Below are 24,349 nucleotides of genomic sequence, written 5' to 3'. Positions count from 1 at the left end.
AGAGCAGAGGAGAACAAATCAATTCCCAGGCAAGTATCTAGTAGGCCGGTTTCACCAACCCATTCCAGTGCAGAGGCCTCCGAAACAGCATCCTTAAGATGACAATAGCTTAAGTATTTTGCTCTTTAGATTGATCACCTAATCTCAGCTCAGGCCTGAGTGGCCAGTCTCTCAGGGACAGGGGTGGCGACTCTGATCCCTCAGAAAGAGACCGGTGGTCCAGCTTTGGGAAAGGGATATTCATGGTAGACAGCACCTGGGCAGCATTTCAAACCCGTCAGCTTTAATATCTCTGCTTTCGATTCCGGCAAGGTCCCGGATAAACACGCCTAGGGATAGTCAGATGTACGGTATTCTTTAAAAATTGATTACAGCAGTGAAAAGAACAGAACATAAAATATCCTGCTCATTTGCAAAAGATAAAATGCAAGCAAGACTATCCTGTTAATTTTTTCCTGCTCATTCTCGTGGCTGTACTGTACGCTTGAATGCAGAAACAAAAAACTTGAATTGCCATATTCTCTGTTCCTGAGATTGGTAAATTAACTTAAAAGTCTTATTGAAACCTGTGGAGGAATGATTAGCAGTTTTCCTGCTTTATGTCATCCTTAAAAGTCTGGGCGTTAATTTAAATGAAAACAAGTCCTTGTTTATATTACACATCACAATAGGTTACATTTCCAACTCCTTAATGTGGAATATTATCAAAACAACTGGAAAACCTGATCATGGAAACTAGACCCTTTCACTTTGTCAAGAATTTGCCTCTTTATGAATTAATGACACATGAATTCTTTAACGTTTTTGTAAAGAAAGGATGAGAAACACTGCAGTGTCTCTGAATGTGCCAAGACGAAGAATTCTCGTTAGACCACATCCTCGGGTTCTTCTCTCGTGTTCAACAGTCCCGGGTGATAGTCTGTGTTGTCAGGTGCAGTGCAGCTCCCCAGCCCCCAGTGTTCCATCCTACTCTGGCCTGTGACCTCTTCAAGGGGTTCTGATGACACTCGTCCACAAGTGTTGGAAGGAGACATTGTAACATGAGGATATTTCTCATCTTGAAACAAGGATCAATTGAGAGGAAAGTCTCTGGGTCTGTGTGCTCCGATGCACTGCTGTTGGGGTGTGGCTTCAGTGACCACTGTACTCCCACGAGTCCCCACAATGGCTGCCTCAGACATTTGATCACCTGGTGCAACCACAGCAGCTGTTGACAGAGCTGGGCGCTCGTCGTGGTGAAGTGTCTTCCATCAGATTTTGTGGTTCTGACCCTCCTCTGCTCACCCCCTTCCCATTCCTAACTGCTGCATTGATTGCTTTGTAGTTGTTTCCTAGGAGCCACTGTGTGTAACTGGATTTCACAGTGTCTTTAGGGACCCACCTTCACTACACGAGTCACTGTACAACAGCCAATTATCCTGGTGTAGCCCATGTTCGTCCTCTAAAGTGGAGCTGTGAAGAACCCTGTTTACTCGGAGCTCCTCTAATTCTCATGCTGCTGGGGCTGCTTATGAAGCTGGGCATCTCATCTTTGGTCTCATCACATTATACTTTTCATCGATTATTCTGAAGTTGGATACGACTTTGTTAATAATGTGACACTGGCTGTCACAGGCACTTCTATGTATCTTCCCCAATAGCTCTGTGAAGTAGGCCTGTGATCCCCATTTTACAGGGGAGACACTGAGGCTCAGAGAGGTCGAGTAGCTTCCTTCACACAGTTCTTGGTGCATTTTGAGTCTCCACCTGGAACTCCGCCTCTCAGGTGTGTGCACTTAGCTGGTGTTTCACTTTGTCCCTCTCTGCCAGCCGCCCCAAAGGCACACGGCCCATCCTGAGTCCATTGTCTGATTGTTGGCAGTCACCCTGCACAAACAGGCCCTGGTTGGGGAGTAGACTAGCAGGGCGTGGTTGTCTGGCCTACCCTGGGCAGGGTTTAGGTTTATTGCAAGAGCTGGAGTAGTGGAAGATACTGACCGTCACTCAACTGCAAGGTTTCTTATGTAGAAATACTCCACTGACTTTTTGCAGGTGTTATGTCTTTTTGTCTTCATTGTTCCTGTGGGCTTTCTCCTACAGTCCGTGCTGTGCAGTAACATACAGTACAGAGACTGGTGAACATAATACTGTTGCCCTGCACCAAACGGTCACATCACTCATTTTTCTAATTATGAAAGAATTACATACTTTGTAAAAAAACTCAAATTACACAGATCTATGTAGAGTAAAGTGAAACCTTCCACTTCCATCCCATTCCCTGCAAACTCACTCCCCTACTCAGAAGGAACTATTGTTAAGAGGTTGCAGCTTATTCTTCTGGACATTTCCAATGAATTTATAAATACACATAAAGTTTTTTTAACATAAATTACATAATTACATCGTTTTGCAACTTGCTGTTTCCAAAACCATATATCATAGACATCTCTCCTTATCAATGCACGTCACTCTAACTTAGCTTTTTAGAAGTTTTAGAGCTACTCCAAAGAAGAGGAATACCATGATCTGTTTATTTCTTCTTTGATAAAGATGGGGTTATTTCCGGTTTCACTATTATACATAATGCTGCAGTAAGATCCTTGTATGGAATTTATTACACTGCTATTGAACTGCTCAATTTGCTCTGTTCCCTTTTAGTCAGAGACTATGATATATTTGTAACAATTTTATGGGAATTATGTTATAAGGAAATTAATTTTATCTCTTAATCAAGACATTTATGGAGAAACTGGACTTCAAGGTCATCCATCTCAGTATTCTGGAGAAAAATCATGAAACTTAGAAGGTATTATGCTTGCTGCATCACATTCTAACAAGTCAAGTTAACAATTTAAAGTTGAATGTTTGGGCTGGCCTGGTGGCGCAAGCAGTTATTTGTGCGTGCTCCGCTGCGGCGGCCCGCAGTTCGTGGGTTCGGATCCTGGGCACTCACGGACGCACAGCTTGTCAAGCCATGTTGTGGCGGCGTCCCATATAAAGTGGAGGAAGATGGGCATGGATGTTAGCCCACGGCCAGTCTTCCTCAACAAAAAGATGAGGATTGTCATATGTTGGCTCAGGGCCGATCTTCCTCACAAAACAAAAATAAAAAACAAAATAAATAAAGTTGAATGTTTGTATAGCTTCTACAGTCTTTGTTCAGAAGAAAGATGACTTTTTCTTGTCTTGAAAACTTCTGACTCCAGGGGCTCTGAGTTTGTCTTCACAGAGGATAAGATGTTGGTGTTTTATCTGTTTCTCTTCAACTGTAGGCTGCATCATCTAAAGATCGTAGAATTGAACATGGTCCAATCGATATATACGATTTGGGTCAAAAATTCAAAGTAATGAACCCAAGATAGGAATCTATAACTTTGGTTCTTAATGAAGAATTTCCTTTGACATCCTCAAGTCTCTGTGATTACTAGTAAAAACTCACCTATGGATGAAGAGATATGGTTCTGCTGACAATGTCTGGCTTGAACATCCATAGTTAAGGCTGCCACATCCCTAGGTAGATTAAACTTGACCTCTCTACGACCTCTGCCCTTGTTCTTTGACCTGGGAAAAATAAGAATTTAAAAAAACTGTTGTTACTAACACTGAATGTTAGAAATGCCCATTAAAGAGTGAGTTTGATTTGGTAAACCAAAGGGAGAACATGCAGTACAAAGTCTTTAATATCTATGAAATTTCAAAAAGTTCTAATTTTTTTAAATGTAACTCTATTATTGCAACAATGCAAAATGTATATACGAATGAAATATCCCTCTGTCTATTTCTTAAGTTGTTTCCGTTGATTTGATGGATTTATCCTCTAATCAAGATTCCCAGTGTGAAAGATCATCTTGGTCTTTCAAAGAAAAGAAGCCATTGATATTTGATTTTCTTTTAGCTCGGCATCCTACAGGTTTGAAGAATAAATGATCATGTAATGATACAATGATTCTGAAATTCAATTGTTAATTAGAGGAGTGTAAGGGATGATTGATGGTGGTTCATCCCCATGGTCAGGGGTATTGTACACATGGGCGTGTAAACACGATTCAGGAAGCTGCTTCAGCCCTGTGACATCCCTGAGAACCATAGTGCAGGATGATCTAGGGACAAAGCCCTTTGCCTCGATCTCCTGGGTTACATGTAGATCCAGGGGTCTTGACAGTGGCTTCAGAGCAGCTAACTTTTGTCTATTTCTCCCCTTCCTTCTCTCCAGCTTATCTCAAACAGTCCTGACTATCATGTTTTAAAGTAAGACCAATTATAGTTATTTACATGAGCTTCTTGTTCATTATTGCAGAGTAATAATCAGGGATAACATTAAATATCATTTAATCTACCTAATTAAATTTGTTGTACCTTTTAATAGAATAGAACACTAAAGTTAGTTCAGAGTTTAATATGCACCAAGTGTGTTAATCTGCTTACAACTGCCATGTGCCTCACTCCTCTTAGAAGTATCTTTGGCCCATTACAAGATTTTAATGACTCAAGTCATCATAAATTAAGAGAATGCACGGTCTTTTTGATGACCGGGAGGCACACGGGTCCGTTTTGGAAATATGCCCATCCGTCTTTGTTCCCCATGGGAAGTTTCTGGTCACTAGGTCTCCAGGGGCTTGCACAAGCCCTAGGTCTGTAATAGCTTGGTGCCTCTCCTTCTACTTGGGGTAGAAATAAAAGAGGTCAGAGAGACTTATTAAAGTTTTGGTTGCATGAAGTCTTCTATGAAGACCATCCATGCATATTGTTCTGGATAGCTCTCTGTTCCTAAGACTACTAGTTATTTTAAGGGCTTGTCAGGAACTGTGAAAGGTCTGATGTTTTACCTTACCTGCAAACCAATAAGTTAGCCTACAATGGTCTTACAGATGCTGGCAAAAGTCACGAGTCCCATGCATCAGAGACACAGAACTTAATGACACAACAATAGCAGTGGCCAGAGTATCAACATTTGCACCGGTTCACTAAACCCCACTTCCTACAGGGTGATACACAGTGGGTCAGGTGACATGCAAAGGGTTGCAAGATCTCAGAGCCTAAGGAATTCAAATCTTTGATAACGGGCAGGATGTCTGCTAACCTTTGCCCTGGGGGGTGGTGTTATTTTTATTATACTGGGCAGTAAGTAAGCCTGCCCTTTGCTCCAGAGGAGGCCACTAATTCTATCTTTCAAGTCTGACAGCACTACACACATCCTTGAAAAGATAGCCTGGTTTTACTGGCTTTCAAATATAAGCTTGAATGAGATTTGATTATCATTCAGTTCTTCTGTTTCCTTTATTGAGATTGTGTAAATATGCTCTTTTCTCTGTAAAGTTCACTAACTTTATTCATACATAAGAGATGCTTTTCTTTTTATTTATTAAGTTGAAATTTTCTTATTAGAGAAAATCATGAAACTATTATGGGTTGGATGTGAAAGTATGTTTTTCCAGGAAAAATGTGAAAGTAGATCGGTGTTCACAGAACTTTGTCACAAGGAGCTGATAACAACTTAAATGATTTTAATTTGAATACTGTTTTGTACAACTTTCTTTCATCTTACATCATCTTCTCTGCTTCCTGTAATTCCCATATGGGAATGGGGCAGTTTCAGAGATTCACTGAACTCATATACAGTATTCAATTGGTTTTGTCTGTTGTGTTTTTTTAATTGAGATAAAGTTGACATACAACATTAAATTAATTTCAGCAGTATGACATAATGATTCAATGTTTGTATATATGTTGAAATGATCACCACAATAAGTCCAGTTAACATCCGTCCCCATATAGAGTTACAAATTTTTTCTCTTGTGATGAGGACATGGCATATTTCAAGGTGCAGAAGAATCAACGATGATGTCATACTTTTCCATATACAGCTTGATGAATTAGGACATAAGCATACACCCTTGAGACTGTCACCACCATCAAGGCCACAAACATATCCGTCATCTCCCAAAGTTTTCTCTCACCTCATTTATTACTATTATTCTGTGGTAAGAACACTTAATATCTACTCTATTAGCAAATGTAACGCATGCAATACAGTCTTGTTAGCTGTAGGCACTATGTCGTATCCTAGATTTCCAGAACTTATTTATGTTGATAACTGAAACTTTGTTTCTTTGAATATCAGCTCCCCAATTCTCCATCTCCCCAGCCACTGGCAACCACCATTCTAACCTCTGCCTGTGTGAGTTTGACTATTTTAGATTCCACATATAAGCGAGAATTTGTCTTCCTCTGTCTGCCTTATTTCACTTGGTACAATGTCTTCTAGGTGCATTCATTTTGTCAAAAATAGCAGCAATTCCTTCTTTTTTCAATTTTGACGAATATTCCATTTCTTTATCCATTCATCCATCAGTGACGTTTAGGTTACTTCCATATCTTGACTATTGTGAATTTGCTGCAATGAACATTAGTGGGCAGATATCTCTTTGAAACCCTGATTTCGATTCCTGTGGGTGTCTACCAAAAGTGGGATTGCTGGATCATAGACTAGTTTTCATTTTTGGAGGAATTTCCATACTGTTTTCCATAATGGCTGTATTGGTTTACATTCCCACGAGGTTTCCTTTTCTCCACATCCTCACCAACATTTGTCATCTTTAGTTTTTTTGATAATTGCCATCATTACAGGTGTGAAATGATAGCTCATTGTGGTGTTGATTTGCAGTCCCTGATTTGTGATGCTGAACACGTTTTCATACACCTGCTGGCCACCTGTATGTCTTCACTGGAAAAATTTTACTCTGGTCCCTTCACCATTTTTTAAATTGATTTGTCTTTTTGTTTTTGAGCCAAACAAAAAAAGAAAACAAAATTTCCAGGCATTATGGGTGCTTCCCAGTTGATGCAGATGGCTTTGTATTTACAATGGTACAAAAAGATCATGTTTCATGCTTTTTCTTCAGCTTGTTATAAGACCAGCAGTAGCTGTGGTATGGCAGATAATCGGGATCTTCTGGTTTGGAGGTTTACAAAATAAATGAGTGGTAAGGAATTTTTTATTTTTCCAAGGAAATTATTGTGATCATAGTCCATGGAATCCAGGAATGATAGGTGAAGGAGGAAATTAAGGTGAGAATAGTTGATCTGGCATTACTACTGATATTGAGGGACAGGTATCTACTGTATGAATAAAAATATTAGAGATCAGGAATTTGTGGTGGGTGAATATGTTTTCTGAATTATTTACTTTTGAACATAACCGTTTGGATTATGTGAACATCTGGGATATGGAAGTAAGTTGCTAACAGGGGGTGGTTGATAACGTCACTATTGATTTAATCACTATGAACACAAAGTGGTCAATGGATTAAGCAAATGAGTAGACAGAAAACACAGAAATGGTAAGATTTGGGATTTAGTAAAGGACTGGGGACCGACTGTCCTGAGAGGGAGTGCCAGGACTTATGCGGTTGAGAGTGACAAGGAAAAGAAGAGAATAGAATTACACTCAAACAAGGAGGGCATGTTAACAGGATGGAGGGGGAAATGATCTGAAGGAGCCTTGAGTTTGACCTTGAGCTTTCTGTTCTTGATGCAAATCTGCCTGATGACATCCCAGGACACAGGTCAGATCTATCCCCAGAGGATAGAGGGAGGGTGGAAGTACAAAACAGCCAGGATAATTTTCCTAAAAAGGCAGGCCTCCTTTATCATTTGACCCAGTTTCATGATTTGTTTTTATAGAGTAAGAGGAAAAGAAGGATGATAAGTCACGTCTTCACAGAAGAAGCAGCGTAACTGTGGGAAACAGTCCAAACCAAAGCCAGGTTTAAGCATTTCCATTCTTTTGAGGATGTCCAGTGACATATTCAAGAGGCCAGTTACTAGAATCCCATCCCATCCTGGCAATGAATGGTCTGTGAGAGGACAATTTGGACCAGCCCCACCAGATCTGCAGGCCCGAGAGACCGCAAGGACTCCAGGCCTGCAGCAACGCAGGACAACTCGTAAGTCCTTTCAATCATGCCAAAACGTTGTAAAAACTTGCACCAAGTCACACAGGTGAATCCCTGCCAGGTGTGCTCACAGATGGCTTGCATTCCAGGTCCCACGCCCACTCCTGCTGGACTTCAGATTTGGCAGAGATGATTCCAGGAACTGATCTGTGCATTCCACAGCTCCACTGTGGAGGTATCAGGAAGGAGTAAAGGGCAGTGAAGAGCACAGGAGCGAGACTGGTGATAACACTGATGGCGGACAGACTTGCTAGCAAGGCAGAGAAAGTGAGGGACTAAGAAGTCCGTCCTGACAGCAGATGAAATGGAGCAGGCACCTCAGTGAGGTCTCTTGGCAGCGTCCCTAAAGTTTCCTTGCTTTGAGCTCTTGAAACTTTAAAATATATCAATACTTTTCTTTTATTAAATTCTGCTTCGAGACATATAAAATGTAGACAACAGTTTCTTTCTGAGGTGAGAGGTTGAGTTTCAGGTAAGGAGAGAAAGATCTTCCTTTTTCATGCTGTTCTCTCATTTTCCTTTACTATGTATATTATTTATTTGTACTTTAAAGTTAGCAGCGAATTATCAACGTCACGGGATGATTCAGTTTTTCCCCTCACAGTCACAGTAAAACCTACTAAAAGTGGAGTATTCTTTTTGTATAATATTCCAATAGATTCCAAAATATTATTTCAAACGCACTTTTATGTCGATGTTCTCATATTAGATATTTACTTCTAGGTCTCCATTTTTCTGTTGTCTGTTGCATGCTAATTCAGAGTTGCATCTAAGGAAATACCAGATTTCCCTCAGTTTTTTAGATCCATATGTGTTGGAAATGTGATTCATGGAGATGAACATAGCAGTTGGGGGATCGTGCTATTATCAAGAGAGATCTTTTCAACATCAGTAATGCTGAAAGAACCCACTGCTTGTTGGGATTTAATTGTCTATTTGAGGGATCAAGCTTTCACTGTTGGTACTTCTCTTTCTCTTTGGAGGGAAAGTACGGCCTTCCCATTCTTTCCGTTACCAAATCACTTTCCTGGGTGACTGTGCCATGTCAGGAAGGGCTTGGGATGCCGGGAACCAGGATTCATCTTCAGCTTCTGGTTGTCCTGAGAAGGTTTCCCTGGCAGAGTGCAGCCTGTGTGTCTGGGTGACACTTGCAGCCATCAGAAAGGAGGGGACAATTCACAAGTGCGAAGCGATTCATCTGGTCCTTGTCTTACAGGGTGTTCCCAAGTGATGAGGTTCAAAATGTCACTTGGTATCCCTTTGAAAGCTCCTAGTCATGATGTGGGTTCTCGGTGCGAGCTCAGAGCAGTGTCTTCACCACCAGATAGGAAGCACTTCAGTATTTTAATTGGTAAGGCTGTGTTCATGCACGTCCATGGACCACCAGTTCAGTGGCATTCCCTGCTGGAGACACCCACAACCCTGTCATGCTTCATCTTTCAAAGCTTCAAACAGTGTTCACACCCCAGCAGGTGGTGGTAATGTAACCACAACACAGAACTGGGGACAAGAACACAACCACCCAGGGGCGACACAGTTTAAGGGCTCGGGCCCAATTGCCCCATTTGGACGAGTTGGTAACACCAACACTTAGTGTGTAAACTGGATGATTATCCAAGACCATGGACCTCAGAATGACACGGGCTCAGAAGTCACCTTGGAAAGCAAGGGACAGTGTGAGGTCACTCACTGGCCAGGATTATGGTTGCTTGTGCTGACAAAGTAGAGCTCACCGGGGATCCATCAGGACATCCGAGGGAGGAGCCTTGGGGCCTTCTGGGGAATGTCTGCCCTAAAGGGAATTGCATAAGGAAGGCAGGGGTGCTGAAAATCCTAGTTGACAGGGAGCAGTCATGTTTATGGAACGAGGCCCAGCAGTAGCCTTAAAAGCTGCGTCACAAATCTTTCCGCCTGGATACAAAACAAGCAGGAAAAGGAATTCAGTGTCTTGGACAAGGATCACAGCAGGATTCAAATCCAGGTCAGGGGTGAACACGGAGCACCTAGAGGAGCCTCAGGCGCTAGGTCCTGCCTGCCTTTAGTCCATTTGCTAATGAGCTTCCTTGGGCCTTGTCCTTTCCACGTGCAAGTTTTGATCTTTTTACATTGTTTTCCCCACTTAGAGCTGATGTTATTACAGAAATTGACCTAGAAAACTACAAGTTCCTAAAATTTAGTCAAAAGAAATCTCAACAAGGGAAGAAGAAAACGTTCCCTGTTCCTCAAGAATGTAGAAAGGCAGCCCCTGCCTGTGGCACAACATGGTCCTGGGTAGTGCTGTTTTAAAGACACCCACATTTCAGTGGTTGTTGCTCTGCCTGTGAAAGTACCTTCAACCTTAAAATCCCAAGAGAACAGGCGGGGGGCCATGTCTGCTCCTGGAGGAGCTGAATGATACTGAAATGAACTGGTCTTCGGAGTTAGGGGGACTTGGGTGTGTTCCCACTAGCCAGCAAAGGGCTGGACCTTCTCCTTTCTCTCACATACAATAAGCTGATGACCCAGAAGAGTTCGTGATTCAAGGAGAAATGTGAGATTCAGTGTCTCACTTACATGCCTACAGAAAGCGAGAGAACCACACCACAACTCCCAGACTGTAAAGAGAACAGGACTTTAATATAATATTCAAATATGGCATTTATGGTTTACAACAAATAAATACTGTCCTCCACAATGTGTGAATAGGTGCTGGTGTAGAGACATCAGGGAGCACGGGTGAGGTCGTCCCCTCTATCTTGGGTTTAAGGGGACCTCAGAGATCATCTTACAATGTTCCCCTTCCTGTCAGAAGGGAGGAGCTGGCCCAGTGCATCCCAAGCCTCCCAGCTGTGTCCCCGCTGCTGAGGATGGGACTGTGATCTGCCACTGGTATGGGGGTTGGTGTTGGGGCCTGGGAACTGAGTAGAAGAGTCGGGTTATCCTGGGGGGCCTCCCTCAGACTCATGGCCCTCTACCCTGTCCCCACTGCACTGAGTGCTCCAGGCTCTGTGCTCAGTGTTGTCATCCACCAGTACCCCCATTTGTCCCTGCCACGCAAGAGATAATTTAGTATCACCTATTTCACAGAGGAGGAAATGGAGTCTCAGGAAGCTGAAGAGAGTCACACCAGTCACAGGACTGCTCAGTAGTGGAGCTGGGATCCAAGTGCCAGTTGTCCGACTCCCCAAGGGCACGTTTAGCCCGAAGTTTTACTGAACCAATAGGAGTCAGTCACCACAGCACAGACACTCACTCACCCCTGACATTGATGATGGCGGGTTCTTCATATCCTTGAGTATTCTGCTGGCCAACTAGGTCTGGGTGTCCAGCTGGCAGGACAGGCTGTAGCTCCAGGACAGAGAGGCACCTGTGAGCCTGCCAGGAGCCACACCTCAGCTGTCCCCCCACTGACTGCCCAGCAGCTGGAGTCTGGGTGTCCCAGAGGTCGCCATACAATAAGGCTTGGGGCTGAGGGGGGGGGTCCACGGAGACTGGCTCTGTGGAGTGGCCAACAGGGAGAGTCCACCCCTGCCCTCACCCAACTCCTGCCCGGCCTCACCTATCATTCTTGTTGAGCAGCTCCATGTCCTGGAACCAGGCCCCAAATCGCTCCTCGGGCTCTAGGTTGTAATTCTTTGTGGCCACCTGGAGCAGCAGGATCTCCCTCATGACTGGGTATTCCTGGGACCAGAGGGAAAGAGAGGCTGCAGATAGGGCCTGAGTGGGGGATGCTGCATGGACCTTGTGGGTGGTGAGGAGTTGGGCAGGGGACCAGTCCTGGGAACTGTCCTTCCCTCCAGTTCCATCCAGGCTCTACCTGTTCACAGAATGGGAATGATTAGCCTCTCCTCCAGGAAATTTTCCTTGATGCCATCATCCCCTCAACCCACCCGCCAATTGGATGGGTCTCCCACTTCTCTGTTATCAAACTCTTCCACTCAATGTAAGATACAGGGGGTGGAGCCAGGGACAGTTATGTCCAGAGGGTCTCTGATTTCCTCCTCCTTCTCCTTCCCTGCAGGGGGTGTGGCAGCTCTTCACTTCAGTCCTCTTCTCAGGTTGATCTCATTCCCCTGGAAGGCAGACAGCAAGAGTCAGACAGAGCCCCCTAGCCTGACTAGACACCTATGCCCACCCCTTCTCAAGTTGCACTACTGCCAGGTCTCCAGAGGGGGCTGGGCATGCAGAGAAAACAGGACTTGGACCTAGGCCGGGCTCTGGGTTCCAGAGAAGCAGGACATGGGGGAGAGGCTAATGTACCTGGCAGCACAACCCTCTCTGATGACAGACTTGGAGGCTGAGGCCTTAGGCAGATGGGGCTGCTCAGCCACTTATGTGATGCCTGACTTGGAGGGGCCAGAATCCTCTCTCCCTCTACGGGCACCATGGGAGAGAGAGGCTGAGTCCAGCTCAGATAAAACCTCACGCAGCTGTGCCATCAGGCAGCTCTGAGCTTCCCCAGCCTGGGGAACCGGAATGGGTGTCTCAGGTAGAACCTCTGTTCACTCATCCATAAGATGTGTCTGATGTCCCAACTCGAGGGGCGGCTGTGAGGCTCTCATGAGAGATATGCCAAGTGCTGAGAGTTCAGAGCTCAGTTCGGGGGCTTCCGCAGCCCAAGCTCAGGATCCTGGTCCTCAAAGCCTGGTCCTCAGGTGCACCCACCTCGAGATTATCACCCATCAGCAGGTGCAGCATCAGCAGGTGACCAAGGAAAGTGCCAAGATAGGGGATGACACTCTGTGACATTGGAGTGTGGGTGGGTTGAGCCCTTGCTCTCAAGTTGGTGCCCTGCAGACCCTCCCCTGAAAAGTCCACACCCTCAGCCTCCTGGCCCACCCCAGGGTTCCCATGGGGATCAGCCTAGGACGCTTAGTAGTCTCCCCTCAATTCCTCCTCCCTTCACACCCCAAGAACACCACACCCCTCCTCCTCACCACCCAGGGCCGGCTTCTGGCAAATCACAGGGTATGCGGTCTCTGGCCCTCCCCACAACAACCCATCCTGCACCAGCCCTTCCAGGCCCTCCTCCTGGTCACTTCTACTGGGGGATTCAGGCACTGTGGCAGCAAGAGGAAGGGCCGTCCTCTCTTGATTTGAGGCCTGCATCTGGGAAGGCAGAGCCCTTCCCCCACAGGCACACTCACCTGCTGCTGCTGCTGCTGCTTCTCCTGCACTCTATGGGGGTCTGATCTGCGGGAGGGCAAACGTGGAGGGCCCCTCCTGCTAGGGTCTAGGAGAGTGTCAGTACGGCCATAGCCCCCTCACCACTTTTCTCTCCAGCACCACTGGCCTCTGACCTTGGACATCTGACTCCAGGCAACTGGTACCAATAGCACTCTATCCTCCAAGATGCTGTGATTCTAGAAGAAGCCCAGCTCCAACTCTCTGGGTGTGAGCTTGGGCTTTGGGCCAGGCCTCCCCGAGCCTGTTTCCTTATCTGGAAGGTGTGAGAACTCCAGCTACCTCACAGGTTCTCCTGAGGACTTAGTGTCACATGACATTGTTCTCGCCCTCACCCTTCCAGGTGGAGCAGGCAGAAAGCTCCCACATTCCTTTCCTCCCTCTTACCTCATCATCACCCTGTGTGGCCTGCAACTGAGGCTCAACCGGGGGAGGACTGGCCCCCAAGTTCACTCTCAGCTTTCAGGATTCAGTTTGGACTGAGAGCCTGAGTTTCTTTCTGTCTGTTGGCCTGGGCAAACTCGTGCTTCTCTCCTCTATAGGCGTCCACATTGGGCAGCCCCAAAACACTGGTATTTAATTCCTCAGTTACAGAGATTAGACAGAGTGAGAGAGAGAGAGAGATGGAACATGAAAGAGGGAGTAAGAGGAAGTGAGAGACTTTTTTAGTTAAAATTTAGACAAGACATCCCATCACTTTGGCTGTTATTATGTTAAGAAGCCAGTTACTAACTACTTAGTGGTTCCACTGGGATGGCTATAACATGGGTGGGGCTTACTGGGTACCACTGTGGAGATTGCCCACCTCATAGGCCAATACGGGGCACTTGGGTGGCATTCTCCCTTAAACAGGCAACAATTGAATGGTTTTATGCCACAGGATGGCAGTATCTAAATTTCCATTAGTTTCAACCTCATCATGATGCTGACATGAAAATGAGGCCAAGTTGGAAGCGACTGTTCCAATATCACATTGCTAGAACCCAGGCCTGTTTTGAGTGGTGTTCTGTGCTACCTGTCACCCCTTCTTGTTATTCTTCCATCTCTAAGTTTGTGCCTTACGTACATGTGACACCAGCCCACAGGGGTAATAGATATTATGTCATATACACCGGGTGACATCCCTAGGAAGTAGATTCTAGCCTGATCCCCATGGTGCAGGTTTAGGGACTGGGGAGGACCTGAGAGGTACAGGGACTTTCTCAGGATGAAGAACTGGTAAGAAAAAAGAGGTCTACATTCATCTCTGTCTCCTCAAAGCTAAGACCCGTCTTAGGTTTCCAGGGAGCTGTGGCTAGGGCTGTGTAGGCTCCTTGTGTACAGTTCAGGAGATGACATGGGAGAGGAGGGTAGCAGCCAGGGAACAGGGGGCAGCTCTGGACAAGTCTGATTGAGGGAAGGGGCCCAGGTAAAGGAATCTTGAAAAATGACCTCACTTCCTTGGTCATAGACCTCAACAGATCTTAGAACTCTGGTAACCAGGCACCCACAGCCCCCCATCCAGCTCACTTGACTGGAGACAGTCAACAGGAAAAAATATTTTGTTGTTGTATCCCAACTTTTGGAGGATCTAGGCACAAAAAAACCCAGAAAGAGAAACTTTCTGGTCATTGCCGATGTTGGCTCAGCCCTCATCCCCGACGCCTCTGGGCGTCTGGCAGGAGGCAGTGAAGGGTAACACGGGGCAGCCCAGGAAAGGCTAGTGCAGGCCAGGACACAACTGTGATCCCACCTGATCAGCCCCACACCCCTTGTTCCTCATCGTGTGTGTGTGTGTGTCTGTGTGTGTTTGTGTGGCGGGGAGAAGGCAGGGTATCAGGGGCAGGCCATTCCTGGGCAGGTTCCGGTTGTTAGGTGTCTGAAGCATGGTGGGCCTGTCATGTTCATAGCCCAGGTCATGGCTGGCAGCATGAGAAGGTGAGCTCCACTACTCTTATGTTACTGAGCCATAGAGGTTCCTTCTCTTTTCCTGACTGACCACAGTTCTTTGCAGTGATGTTCCTCTGTGCCTGAACTGAGGAGCAGACTTTCTCTTGAGGGATGACACCAGTGGCAGTGTGCAGGCAGCCCTTGATTCCTTCTGGCCCAGCTCCAGAGCAGTCTTTGCAGAACTCCAGTCAGAAGGTCATCGAGGAGCTGCCCAATGGTTTCAATTTCACCAACTCACTAGGCAAGGGGAAGGTGCATGTGGCCACAAACACCATCCAGTGCTGCTCTGAGATGAGAACAGGAACAGAGGGTCTCCACACTCAGGACCTTGAGATGACCAGGTTGGACCAGAACTAGGGCCTGACCAGACTGGGGCTGTCCCTTTTTCAAGCTAAAGGGGATGTACAAGCAGGTAACCTTGCCTGTTTCAGAGCTGAGCTGCCATGACCCTCTTACCCTTGCCCGGTGTGAGCTTCTGGTGGCCACTGAGGCAGATGCAGAGGGTAAGGGGGACTGCAGGCTGGATATTCCTGGAAGGGAAGTGGGATCTTTCCTGTGTTTAGAAGGACACATGGAAAGTCAGCTATGTGGGTGAATCTTTCTCTTTATCCCACTGTAGCGCCAGCTGCAGAGCTCCAGCCAGTGGCAGGAGCAGAGCAGTGGGCAGTGGTGGAGGTAGAGCTGGCTACAGCTCCGTTCACATCACCGCTACTAGTGCTGAGGCCAGCGTCCCCTCCATCAGCAGTGTTGGAGCTGGAGCAAGGGCCAACATCGGCTCCAGCAGGAGTGAGAGCTGCTGAGCTGGAGTCACCTACACCATCATTTCTAGTGGGAAGTCCATCTCCACCTGTGGCTGTTAAGGAGAGTGAGAAGAAGCCCAACCTCACGGCCTTCTCTCCTAAGCTGGTGGTGGAGCAGTTGACCGTGATGGATGTGGTGAAAAGCTGGGCTCTCAGGGCGGGGAGGGGCATGCCTTCCCTCTGCCACCGTTGCCCCAGACCTGACCCAGACTCCCATGATCTGGGCCCAGATCCCAGCTCCACCCCTTACCAACCATATGACCTAGGCAACTTCCAGAACCCCCAAGCCTTTGCTGTCCACCTGCAGACCGTAGAGGTGCACACTAACTGTACCTGCTCCACAGAGTGGCTGTGCCGGCTCCATGAGGTAGAAGAGATGGAAAGCTGGGCAGGGCCTGGCCCCTCAGTGGTGGAGGGGAACTCACTGTGTGCAGACAGGACTACGGTGGCCCAGCCGTCTCCTCAGGAGGCTCAACAGCCTCAGGACTTGACACCTGATGTGTGCTTCACTACAAGGGAGACAGACAAGGCCAGTGGTTGTAGCTGCCACGGGGGAATATGCATCAGAATGGGGAGTGGGACCAGAGCGGAGGTCAGGGTGGTGGCAGATGCCCCCTTGGCATGAGCAGAGTTGAGCCACCATCTGGAGCTTGGAGTTAGCCAGGACGGGCTGGGTGCATATGCCCCTCTCCCTTCCCTGCCGGGATTGGGTCCTGGGTCATCCTGTGTAGGGTACCTTCGGTGGACAGAGAAGAAAACCCAGGGACTCTCACAAGGCTCAGACCACATCCTGAGCTTCCTGAGCTCCAGCTCTAAACTGTGACAACTGTGTGGGACTTTAGTGGCTGTGGACACAGAGGTGGCCTCTGGCAGGGCTGGATGACACTCCCCCTGTTCCCCAGGAGCTCTTCTGGATGGTGGTGCCCTCTCAGTGCCTGGGATCCACCTGGTACAAGAAGAACAAGCCTGGCAGTGAGCACTAGACACCCACCTTCCAGGCCACTATCGACCAGTTCAGCAGGGTGGCCAGCCTCGTCATCACCACCTGCCTAGGGGACGAGGGTATGACAGCCCAGGACAGGGCGAGGGTGGTAGAGCACTGGGTCCAGGTGGCCCAGGTGTGCCATGGGAGGCCCAGTAGAGCCCCTCTCTGGAGACTTGGGAATTGCCTCTCCACCTTTATCAACTCCCAGGATTGAAGTGTGTGGTCTAAGCTCCTGCAAGTCCCTAGGCCCTTCCTGCCAGGGCCCCCGCTGACCTTGACTCCAGGTCCCAGTGAGAGGATGCTCACTTCCTACCTGGTTAATTCCCTGGGTTGAGCTAAACTTCTCCACCTTGTGAGTGTTACTTTCTGGGTCCTAAATGACCTTCTGGGGCTCCCTGAGCATCTGTCTCATCCAGGAGGGGAGATGTAAATAGAAGGGTACTGAAGCTAGAGCAAGCGGGGCTCCAGTGCCCAACCTCACACCTCATTCTCTTCCCTTCCCCAGGAGTGCGAGATCTGGAAGAACTTCTCCTCGCCCCGCACTTTCATCTCTGCTCTGCAGAAAAACTCCACAAGCCACCTGAAGAACACAAGGGGGGAAGTTTCCCTGTGGGTAGGCCTCTCTCCATAGGAGGACCAGGATGGACGGGGGATCTCCTGTATGTCTGCCATTGGCGCCTCAGTCAGCCGGGAACTCCTGGGAGACAGCAAATGCTGGGGACAGGGCCTGGGAGTGGGTAGTTGGTCTCTAAGTCTCCTGGTGTCCTTAGTGCACCAGTTCTGCTTCAGGACTCGGTTTCCCTAAATGTCAGCTACTGGGTTGAGCCACATTGGAGATTTTCAAGTGTTTATAGCAACAGAACTCTATGGCCAGTTGAAACTCATAGTTGTCAAAACAGAGATGCTCTGTAGAGCTGGGGAGTGGAGACCCCAGTGACCAACAGGAGAGTCCCCTCCCAGTCCCATGAGACCTTAGCGCTCAGAGGAGCCCAGTGAGAAACTCCTCCAGGCAGGTTCAATCTCTTGGGTTGTCAAAGAAAAGGGATTTGCACTCAGACCCCTCACATTATCCCTAAATTTATCCTTCCCTCTTTCCCTTCCCCTCGGGTAAAGCTCTGAAAAACGTAAGGAGCTCTATAACCAAGATGATTCCTTGAGCAGAGAACTGATGACCAAGATAGAGTGGAGGCTGTGGGTCTGGAAAGATAGGACAGGGGAGAGGGGCAGGTGTACCGGACAGGCTGTGGTTTTGATAGTTTCTCACTTGAACTTTCTCTGAAACATTCCCGTCTATCTTGTCCAGGTTAACAAGCAGAGGGATCTGTTCAGCTCATGGGCAGTAGGGTGCCATTTTTGGGCAGGAGGCCTTGGTCATGGGACACAGTGGTGTTGGCTGGGCTGTTCCAGGAGGAGTTGCCGAGCTGGTGTCATCAGTAGGTCTCTGGCTTCCGTGCACGTCCATCCTGCTGGATGTAGCTTCTTCCAGGCTGTTGCGGTGGATTTAGCCCTCAGCCTAAACCTGTCCTCAGGAAGACAGGCCCCTGCTGCTCATTCTGTCTTTACCGTGTCTCCAAGGGGAGGGCACCCTGCCTGTCTCAGGGACATGCATGGCAGAGGATTCTCATGGTCCAGGTGGACAAACAGGCTGCTCATCCTTGGGCCTGAAAGGGTGGACCAGAGACAGATGTGTGTGCTTTCGGGGACCCCCCCGGACCCCTAGAGCAGTCACTCGAGTCAACCACAAGAGTCTCACCTGAGTGCCTGGTTGGCAATGACATATGTCCCCAGGGGCTTATGAGAAGCGTCTAGGCAACTCACGGATTCTTAGTGGATCCTGCTGAAAGGACATTTGGAGCTTCACGTAAATGAGGAAGCAAAGCGTCCTGTCACCACCTTCCCTGTGGATCAGAGGTGTCACAATAAGGGTTCAGTTCCTGAGTAGATAAAGAAAGAGTTCAGGGTAGGGCAATGTCCTGAGGGCTTCCTTGGGGAGGAGAATGCTTTGGCATGGCCTCTGGCCCAGCCTGGGGGCCAGACACTCCACGAGACTGGGGCAGGCAGGAGCCATGCAACCAGACTCCCAAGACACCCCGTCCTCTCCACTGCTCGGCCCAGGACCAAGCTTTGAGAGCTCAGAGGACTGGACTGTTGTCAGTGGTGGGGCTGCGGGTTAGTTGAGGATGTGGGAACAGGGCACCTGGCTGGGAAGGTTAAGCGGTGTCTCCTCTTTGGGCCCCTGAGCAACTCACTGCCCCTGTTTGAGCCTCTGTCTCCTCATCAGGGAAGGGAGGGATGGTGATTGTGTTGTGCAGGCCTCACAGGGTGGTAATGAGTTAAAAGGGAGGAAAGGACTGTGGGAGCTTTTTGCCTGCTCCACCTGGAATGGTGAAGGCGAGCACAATGATCACAGTCATGTGACACTGAGTCCTCAGGAGTACTTGTGAGGTAGCTGGAGTTCTCACACCTTCCATATGAGAAAACAGGCTCGTGGAGGCCAGACTGAAAGCCCAAGCTCACACCCAGAGTGAAGGTTGGAGCTGGGCTTGTTCTAGAATCACAACACCTTGGAGGATGTATTGGCATTGGTATCAGTTGACTCGAGTCAGATGTCCAGGTTCGGAGGTCAGTGGAGTTGGAGAGAAATGGAGTGAGGGGAGTATGGCCCGTTGACACTCTCCTTGACCCTGGCTGGAGGTGCCCTCCATGATTGCCCCCCTGCCGATCAACCCCCAGAGAGAGCAGGAGAAGCAGCAGCAGCAGGTGAGTGTGCCTGTGGGGGAGGGGCTCTGCGCTCCCAACTGGAGGCCTCAAATCAAGAGAGGACGGCCCTTCCTCTTGCTGCCAAAGTGCCTGAATCCCCCAGTAGAAGTGACCAGGAGGAGGGCCTGGGAGATCTGGTGCAGGATGGTTGTTGCGGGGAGGGCCAGGGACCGCATACACTGTGATTTGCCAGAAGCCAGCCCTGGGAGGTGAGGAGGAGGAGTGTGGTGTTCTTGGGGTGTGAAGGGAGGAGGAATTGAAGGGAGGCTGCTAAGGGTCCTAGGCTGCTCCCCATGGGAAGCCTGGGGTGGGCCAGGAGGCTGAGGGTGTGGACTTTTCAGGGGAGGGTCTGCAGGGCACCAACTTGAGAGCAAGGGCTCATCCCACCCACACTCCAATGTCACAGAGTGTCATCCCCTATCTTGGCACTTTCCTTGGTCACCTGCTGATGCTGCACCTGCTGATGGGTGATAATCTCGAGGTGGGTGCACCTGAGGACCAGGCTTTGAGGACCAGGATCCTGAGTCTTGGGCTGTGGGAGCCCCCGAACAGAGCTCTGAGCTCTCAGCACTTGGCACATCTCTCCTGAGAGCCTCACAGCCACCTCTGCGAGCTGGGGCATCAGGCACATCTTAGGGATGAGTGAAGAGAGGTTCCACCTGAGACACCCATTCCGGTTCCCCAGGCTGGGGAAGCTCAGAGCTGCCTGACGGCACAGCTGCGTGACGTTTTATCTAAGCTGGACTCAGCCTCTCCCTCCCATGGTGCCCGTAGAGGGAGAGAGGATTCGGGCCCCTCCAAGTCAGGCATCACATAAGGGGCTGAGCAGCCCCGTCTGCCTGAGGCCTCAGCCTCCAAGTCTGTCATCAGAGAGGGTTGTGCTGCCAGGTCCCTCAGCCTCTCCCCCATGTCCTCCTTCTCTGGAACCCAGAGCCAGGCCTAGGTCCAAGTCCTGTTTTCTCTACATGCCCAGCCCCCTCTGGAGACCTGGCAGTAGTGCAACTTGAGAAGGGGTAGGCATAGGGGTCTAGACAGGCTAGGGGGCTCTGTCTGATGGACTCTGGCTCTCTGCCTTCCAGGGGAATGAGATCAACCTGAGAAGACGACTGAAGTGAACAGCTGCCGCACCCCCTGCAGGGGAGGGGAAGAATGAGGAAATCAGAGACCATTTGGGCAGAATAGTCCCTGGCTCCACCCCCTGTATCTTACATTGAGTGGAAGAGTTTGATAACAGAGAAGTGGGAGACCCATCCAATTGGCGGGTGGGTTGAGGTGAGTATGGCATCAAGGAAAAAGTCCTGCAGGAGGCGCTGCTTATTCCCATTCTGAGAACAGGTAAAACTTGGTAGGAACAGGAGGGAAGGAGGGTTCCAAGGACTGGTCCCTGCCCCACCCCTGACACCCGACAAGGCCCATGCAACATCCCTCACCCAGGCCCTAACTTCAGCCTCTCCTTCCCTCTGGTCCCAGGAATACCCAGTCATGAGGGAGATCCTGCTGTTCCAGGTGGCCACAAAAATTACAACCTAGACCCCAAGGAACGATTTGGGGCCTGGTTCCAGGACATGGAGCTGCTCAACGAGAATGCTAAGTGAGGCCGGGCAGGAGTTAGGTGAAGGCAGGGGTGGACTCTCCCTGTTGACCAGTCCAGAGATCCTGTCTCCATGGCCCTCCACTCAGCCCCAGGCCTTATTGCATGGCGATCTCTGGGACACTCAGACTCCAGGTGCTGGGCAGGCAGTGGGGGGACACCTGAGGTGTGGTTTCTCTTAGGTTCACAGGAACCTCTCTATCCTGGAGCTACAGCCTGTCCTGCCAGCTGGACCTCCAGACCTGGTTGGCCAACAGAATACTCAAGGCCAAGAAGAACCCGCCAACATCAAGTTCAGATGTGAGTGAGTGTCTGGGCCGGGGTGACTGACTCCTAGGTGTTCAGGAAGGCTGCAGGCTAAGCATGGTCTTGGGTAGTCGAACAGCTGGCAATGGGATCCCAGCTCCACTACCGAGCAGTCCTGTGACTGGGGTGACTCTCTTCAGCTTCCTGAGACTCCATTTCCCCCTCTGTGAAATAGGTGATACTAAATGATCGCTCTCGTGGCAGGGACAAATGGGGTACTGGTGGATGACAGCACTGAGCACAGGGTCTGGAGCACCCAGTGCAATAGGGACAGGGTGGGGGACCATGATCCTTCCATGCCACCAAGATAACCCGACTCTTCTACTCAGTCCCCACGCCCCAACACTGAGCCCCATACCAGTGGCTGATCACAGCCCCATCCTCAGCAGCAGGGACACAGCTGGGAGGTTTTCCATGCACCGGGCCAGCTCCTCCCACCTGACAGGAAGGGGAGCATTGTAAGCTGATTCCTGTGACCCCTGAAGCCCAAGAGAGGGGACACACTCACCTCAGCTCCCTGACATCTCTACTCCAGCAACTATTCACCCACTGGGGAGGCACAGAAGTTATTTGTTGTAAACAATAAATGCTATATTTGAATATTATATTAAAGTCCTGTTCCTTTTACAGTCTGGGAGTTGTAGTGTGGTTCTCTTGCTTCCTTAGGCATGTAAGTGAGACACTGAATCTCACATTTCTCCTTGAATCATGAACTCTTCCGGGTCATCAGCTTACTGTATGTGGGAGAAGGGAGAAGGGCCAGCCCCTTCCCTGGCTAGTGAGGACACCGCCAAGTCCCCCTAATTCCGAAGACCAGTTCATTTCAGTATCATTCAGCTCCTCCAGGAACAGATGTGTCCCCCAACCCGTTCTCTTGGGATTTAAATGTTGAAGGTACTTTCACAGGCAGAAAAACAACCACTGAAATGTGAGTGTCTTTAAAACAACACTACCCAGTACCATGTCGTGCCACAGGCAGGGGCTGTCTTTCTACATTCTTGAGGAACAGGGAACATTTTCTGCTTCTCTTGTTGAGATTTCTTTTGACTAAATTTTAGGAACTTGTAGTTTTCTAGTTCAATCTCTGGAATTGCATCAGCTCTAAGTGGGGAAAACAATGTAAAAAGATCAGAACGTACACGTGGAGAGGACAAGGCCCAAGGAAGCTCATTTGCAAATGGACTAAAGGCAGGAAGGACTTCGATCCTGAGGACCCTATAGGGGCTCCCTGTTCACCCCTGACCTGGATTTGAATCCTGCTTTGATCCTTGTCCAAGACTCTGAATTCATTTTCCTGCTTGTTTTGTATCCAGGAGGAAAGAATTGTGACGCAGCTTTTAAGGCTACTGCTGGGCCTCGTTCCATAAACATGACTGCTCCCTGTAAACTAGGATTTTAAGCACCCCTGCCTTCCTTAAGCAATTCCCTTTAAGGCAGAAATTCCCTAGAAGGTCTCAAGCCTCCTCTCTGGCTAGGCCAGAGGATCCCCGGTGAGCTCTACTTTGCCAGTATAAGAGACTATAATCCCGGCCAGTGAGTGACCCCACACTGTCCCTTGCTGTCCAAGGTGACATCTGAGCCCGTGTCGTTCTTAGGTCCATCATCTTGAACAATCCTCCAGTTTACACACTAAGTGTTGGTGTTACCAACTCGTCCAAATAGGGCAATTGGTCTCGAGCCCTTAAACTGTGTCACCCCTGGGGGGTTGTGTTTATTTCCCCAATCCTGTGCTGTGGTTACATTACCACAACCTCCTGGGGTGTGAAACCTGTTTCGAGCTTTGAAAGATGAGGTATGACAGGGGTGTGGGGGGCTCCAGCAGGGAATGCCACGGAACTGATGGTCCATGGACATGCATGAACACAGCCTTACCAATTAAAATACTGAAATTCTTCCCATCTGGTGGTGAACAGACACTGCTCTGAGCTCACACAGGGAACCCACCCCATGACTAGGAGATTTCAAGTGGTTATCAAGTGGCATTTTGAACCTCACCCCTTAGGAACACCCTGTAAGACAAGGGACAGATGAATCGCTTGGCACTTGTTAGTTATCCTCTCATGTCTGGTGGCTGCAAGTGTCACCCATACACACAGGCTGCACTCTGCCAGGGAAGCCTTGTCAGGACAGCCAGAAGTTGAGGATGAGCCCTGGTTCCCGTCATCTCAAGACCTTCCTGACATGGCACAGTCTCCCAGGAAAGTAATTTGGTAATGGAAATACTGGGAAGGCCGTACTTGCCCTCCAAAGAGAAAGAAAAGTGCCAACAGTGAAAGCTTGATCCCTCAAATAGACAATTAAATCCCAACAAGCAGTGGTTTCTTTCAGCATTACTGATGCTGAAAAGATCTCTTTCAATAATAGCACGATCCCCCAATTGCCATGTCCAGTTTCGTGAATCACATTTCCAACACATATGGATCTAAAAAACTGTGGGAAATCTGGTATTTCCTTAGATGCAACTCTGAATTGGCATGCAACAGAGAACAGAAAAATGGAGACGTAGAAGTAAATATCTAAATTGAGAACATAGACACAAAAGTGCTTTTGAAATAATATTTTGGAATCTATTGGAATATTACACAAAAAGAATAATCCACTTTATGTAGGTTTTACTGTGACTGTGATGGGAAAAGCTGAATCATCCTGTGACGTTGATAACTGGCTGCTGACTTTAAAGTACAAATAAATATTGTACATAGTAAACGAAAATGAGAAAACAGCACGAAAAAGGAAGATCTTTCTCTCCTCACTTGAAACTCAACCTCTCACCTCAGAAAGAAACCGCTATCTATATTTTCTATGTCACGCAGCAGAGTTTAATAAAAGAAAAGTATTGGTATATTTTAAAAGTTCAAGAGCTCAAAGCAAGGAAACATTA

Source organism: Diceros bicornis, assembly GCF_020826845.1.
Source record: "Diceros bicornis minor isolate mBicDic1 chromosome 30 unlocalized genomic scaffold, mDicBic1.mat.cur SUPER_30_unloc_2, whole genome shotgun sequence".
Classification (NCBI taxonomy): domain Eukaryota; kingdom Metazoa; phylum Chordata; class Mammalia; order Perissodactyla; family Rhinocerotidae; genus Diceros; species Diceros bicornis.
Note: the sequence above shows the minus strand (reverse complement) of the source record.